This window comes from Hypanus sabinus, chromosome 24 (genome assembly GCF_030144855.1).
Source record: "Hypanus sabinus isolate sHypSab1 chromosome 24, sHypSab1.hap1, whole genome shotgun sequence".
Lineage (NCBI taxonomy): Eukaryota > Metazoa > Chordata > Chondrichthyes > Myliobatiformes > Dasyatidae > Hypanus > Hypanus sabinus.
In genome coordinates this window covers 17,129,089-17,135,088 of record NC_082729.1, presented here as the reverse complement: position 1 = coordinate 17,135,088, position 6,000 = coordinate 17,129,089, and positions in this window count along the sequence as shown.

The window sequence follows — 6,000 nt, the reverse complement described above, 5'->3', positions numbered from 1 at the left end:
AATTGAGTTTATTACTTACATTCTTCAAATACATGAGGAGTAAAAATCTTAACGTTACGTCTCCGTTCAAATGTACAATGTTCAATTATAGTAATTTAAAATAGATATTATGTACAACAGGATAGTCAATATGACATTGAAACGCAGTTGTGTCAGCATGAGTTAATCAGTCCGATGGCCTGGTGACAGCAGCTGTTCCAGAGCCTGTTGGTCCATGCTTTTATGCTGCAGTACCATTTCCCGGATAGTAGCAGCTGGAACAGTTTGTAGAAAGGGTGACTCGAGTCTCTAATAATCCTTCAGGCCCTTTTTAGACAATTGTCTATGTAAATGTCCTGAATAGTGGGAAGCTCATATCTACAGATGTGCTGGGCTGTTCGCACCATTCTCTGCAGAGTCCTGTAATTGAGGTAAGTACAGTTCCCATGCCAGGCAGTGACGCAGCCAGTCAGGATGCTCTCAATCGTTCCCTTATAGAAAATTCTTAGAATTTGTGTGTGTGGGAGGGGCCATGCCAAACCTCTTCAACCGTCTGTGGTACAGACCACGTGAGATCCTCGGTGATGTTTATGCCGCGGAACTTAAAAGCTATTCAGCTTCTCAGTCCCTATCCATTGATGACTATAGGGGTTAGCCTGTTTCCATTCCTTTGTGTTTGCAATGTTGAAAAACGGGTTGTTTTGACACCACTGTGTCAGGGTGCTGTCTTCCTCTATGCAGGCTGCCTCGTTATTATTTGAGATTAGGCCAATCAGAGTAGTGTCGTCAGCAAACTTAATTAGCAGATTGGAGCTATGGGTAGAGCTACATTCAAGGGCATATAGAGAGTAAAGGAGGGGGCTTAGTACACATCCCTGAGGGGCACCAGTGTTGAGGATCAGAGGGGCAGAGATGAAGGACCCCACACTTGCCACCAAGTGGTGATCCAACAGGAAGTCGAGAATCCAGCTACATAAGACAAGCTGAAGGCCAATGTCTCTGAGCTTCTTGTCAAGCCTGGAGGGAATTATAATGTTGAATGCTTAAGTGTAGTCCAAGAATACAATTCTCACATAAGCATCCCTCTTCTCCAGATGTGTAAGGGCGGTGTGTAGAGCAATGGTTATTGTCTTGTCTGTCGGTTGGTTGTGTCAGTAGACGATTGTAGTGGGTCCAGTGTGGGTGGCAGTGTGCTACAGACGTAGTCGTTGACCAGCCTGTCAAAGCATTTGCTTATTATTGAGGTAAGTGCGACAGGACGACAGTAGTTCAGACATGTTACTTTGGTCCTTTTAAGTACACGATAATGTTGGATGTTTTGATGCAGGGGGCACTCTGCACTGGGAAAGGTAGAAATTAGAAATGGCTGTAAACACACCTGCTAAATGTGCCGCGCACGTCCTGAGTGCCCACACTGGGATGCTGCCCGGTCCCGCAGCCTTGCGGCAGTCCATCTTTTGGAAACACCTACGTACTTTGCCCTCAGGGATGACCAAGCTGCCGGTCGCAGCATCTGCATGTCTCCTTAGGGGCTTAGTATTGGCGACGTCCAATTGAGCATAAAAAAAGATTTGGCTCGTCCGATTTTGTAGCGACCTGATAGCGCCAATGTATGCTTCCATCGTTTTCTTCAACAGATGTTTAATATCTCTCGTTTTCCAATGTTCTCTAAACTGCCAGCGGTACCCCCCCCCCCCCCACCCCCGCTCCGAAGAAGGACATGCTAAGTCTGGATGTTTGCTATCACACTCTTAACGATCTCCCAATTGCCAGTCGTCCATGTCTCTTTAAAGAGTCGGCATCTACTAAATTCTGTCTAACTCCCCCAAATGAGATCTGCTCCAACCTAGACCTCAACCTGTGGACCTGACGTACCTTTTTCTATCGCTGTCCTTAAAATGATAGAAGTTCATGCTTGGGAGGAGAGCAATGTGTGGGTATGTGAGAAAGGGATGCAGATATAAATAAAGATAACAAACTATTACTTTATATATAAAATGATATATATTAGATCATATTAAATAATGTGGAATATTATATTTCTGTCCTGATTTTTGAAGTGGGCATTTTTATAATATGGTTGGACATCATGTCAGCACATCGATCTGTACGATAAAGTAATATTATTACTAATTTCCCCAGTGGGTAAAATTACCCGTCGCCACCAAATACAAGCTGATTTGTTTTGCATTCTTTGATTCACATTCATCCACTAATCGGCTGAAAAATGTCCCGAATAAATTGCAAATGAATAGACCAAATGAAGTGGTGTGAAACGTCCAAGATTAAACAATAGTTATTTCATTTGGATCTCAGGAAATAAAAACTGTTTTGGGAAAATACTCGTTTTCTCTGGTTCCCACAGCGTATAAACACATTACCAAGACCATGTGATGATAAAAATGACAATTTTCCTCTTAACTGCTTGGATTAGTTTTGATGTTAGTAGATGTTTAACATCTCACTCTCCCACTGTTAGATTAGTCAGTCCGTCTTATCCTCTAGGTCGACAACGGCGTAAGCAGTAAAATTCATTTCATGAACATAAATTGCATTCTATTCGATCAAGGCTGGAGTCTTCTCCTCGTGTGAAGAGGACTATAAACGCGATTAGAGATAGCAATGATGATGTATTCATTGTGAAGATTTATGTTTCGAGGGAATCAACTGTTTCGTTATCTGCATGTTTTGTGGGCTTTGACTATTGATATATCACGAGTATGTTTTATGATGGCTTGGACAGCCAGTGGTAGTGCCATCAACGTTGCTCGGGCATCATCGTCGGCAGCATATTTTTGCGGACTGACGTAATTAAAGGCGGGCCTTTTCCCTATATCAGTACTGTGAATGGGTAAATAGCAATATTACCAGTGGGAATGATCACAGGACTGTTTTATCCTCATGATTCTGAGTGTGGTCAGAGATGGGTCTGGTTAACCAGTGACGTCGTTAGAGTGGTCATGGTGGATCTGTGTCATCAGTTTGAACTGCGATTGTTCCAGACAAGCAATGGTACAATAATTATTTTCAACGGTTTGTGTCGAAGACTCACGACTTTTGTGTTTCTTTTAGTGTAAACTAACTTTGGAGAACGAAACTCCATCTCTGATCGCCGCCCCATTCCATAAATGCTGTCCAGGAACATATCGAATATCCTTCTCAATCAATTGTGCATCTTTTGGATGTTTCAAGGTTTCGTGCCCTTAACATTCCCCCTGGTCAATGTCCTTCAGAATCCACCCGAAATATTTGAACGTGCAAATCTTCTTCCTCATATCCTTCTGTATCTTAAGCACTAGTCCTTTGTTTAACAACGAGACTAGTGATTGTGCATCCTGAACAGCCCGAGGTTTATGGCTTAGAACGTCTCACACCCAGTTGCACAGTGGTGTATTTAGACTAAGGAGTGGGATTTTCTTCACCAAGTCCCAGTTTATGCACAGGAAACCATGTGTGGGATGTAATAGTTACTTTGCAAGAATAAATACTTTGTAAGACTGTGCATATATTTATAGTTTCTTTTGTTTCTTTATTGTGTTCTTTATGCTTGTTCTAATATTTTCTACTGCACCCGATCTGCAGTAACTATTATTTATTTTTCCCTGGCACTCGTATAGGAAATATAATAAACAATCTTGAATTTTGAATCCTTGAAACTTGGAGCAGAGTCTCGTTTTTTCCTGTAAGAAGTTTGTCCCTTTCAATGTCTGTCCATTGTCGAGTGTTATGCAAAAGATACTGAATATAACTTCTCTTGCTTTTGGTCAGTTCATACAGCACACTTGAACACTAAAACGTTTCCGACTGAGAATCAAAAATATCTGTCACCAGATTGCATCACTGTTTTTGTTCTCCCACCTTTTAGAACAAGAATAGTTGCATTGGCGTTTACCTGATCGAATTTCTGTCCAGAATTTCGAATTTCAAAGTTCAAATGTTTTTTTTATATCAAAGTTCATAGATGTTACCATACACAGCCCTGAGATTCATTTTCTTGAGGACAATCACAGATAAAACAAGAAACACAACACGGTAAATAAAGGACCTTGGCCAACAGGACGGGCAACAACTAATGTACAAAAACCAAACAAACTGTGCAAATATAAGAAGAAAAATTAATATTAACAATAATAATGATAAAGGATACACGCTACTAAACTTAAATGACAGCACAACACAAAACATGAAGAAATTATCACTATAGAAGAAAACTGTAACCAATGGAAGAGCATGAGCCTCCATCAAAGTCTTCCCCATGATCTGAGCAGACCAGATGTCGACAGAATCGTCGAAGGCCAGTCTTAGAGTTGGAGACCTCTTCCCAAACATGGAACTGATTCTATTTTTAGAAGCTGAGTTATGTATTTATTTGTTTGTCCATTTAGTTATCTGTATATCTATGTATTTATCTCTCTATCTGTCTACTTATTTACCATCTGTCTGTCTATCTATCTATCTATCTATCTATCTATCAGATTATTGATTGATTGTTGAGATACATCGGGGTATCAATCTTTCCTGCCTTTCCAGCCACGCCGCTCAGCATTCCCCCGTTATAATCCGTACCTAATCACGCGACAATTTAGAATAACAACTTAATCTACCAACCGGTATGTCCTTGGACTGTTGGAGGAAACCGAATTAGCTGGAGGAAACACTTTTGGTCATGGGGAGTACGCTGAAATTTCTTACAGGCAGCGGCGCGGATTGAACCACGGCCATTGGTACTGCAAAGATTTCTTCTAACAGCTACCCTTCCGCGCTGCTCAGATCACGGGTCTGACACGCATTTTATTTACAATGCAATGTGTCAAATGAAGTTAATTAATTAAATGCGTTTCATGACACTTGAGGCAACAATGAAACATCAGGAGTATCCCCAAAGAGCAATGGATGAGCAACTGCAGAATAATATTTCTATTTGAATTTAGAAACAGGGTCACAGTCAACCAGTTCCTACAACCATTCGGTTCGTGAATCAACCGGCGGACCTTAGGTTTAGCAAAACAATGACATCATTGATTACTGTATTCTGTGTTGGATGTTTTACTTCTACCTGTGTTCGTTCTTAAACAGACTGTGTATAATTTAAGTTTAATTTCGATTTTATTTTTTCGTGAATGATGCTTATCTGTTGTCCTGGGCGTGGGACAGATAAACTTATCATTACTCTTCCTCATATGCATATATGGACTTGTGCGGTTGAATATAAACTCAATTTACCCACTGAAACTTCTCTGACATGCTGGAGATAGCTGAGTATCATTCAAATAATCACTTATATTCAGTTGTCATCAGTTTAAGCTGCGTTTGTCTTTGCACCTGAAAATACAGCAACTTCTATACTTGACTTTATTCTCGACTTTGACTTAGGACTGCTTTTGTAATAAGTTTCTACCAAACTTTGGGTATGGAATCGCAAATTAGACAAAGAAGTCGTGTCATTTGGTTTTCGCGCAACAGGTAGTTGTATCCAGTGATATTGGATTAGCACAATCATGTGGCGCCGAAGGAAGTGATCAGGCATGATCATGATCAGTGACTGGCCTAGTGTCATGATGTAATTGGACTACTTCCTTTACCGTATTTCATTGTAAAACACTTAGATCTGAATTCAAATTCTGGGACTGAACTATGGCGTTGGCTGTTATCGCAGACGGCTGATTTCATTGTAAGTTTAGGTGTACATTGTGATGAATAAATAACTGTGAATCTGAGTCTCAATATGAATCTGAATCCGGCCTGTTCCTGCTAAAAGATATGCATCCCAATCTTGAAACTGAGCTACGCAGAAGATATGGCAGCTATTAATCGTTTAATGCTTCAATTTACTATCAAAGAATGTATACAATATACAACTGAAATCCTTACTCTTCGAAGACAGTTACGAAACAGAGAAGAAAAACAGATAATGTTCGACAGAAAACGTTACAACCCAAATCTCCCCTCCTACGCACAAGCAGCAACAAAATATTTAACCCTCCCCACCATGAAGCATTAGTTAAACTTCCGCAGACCATG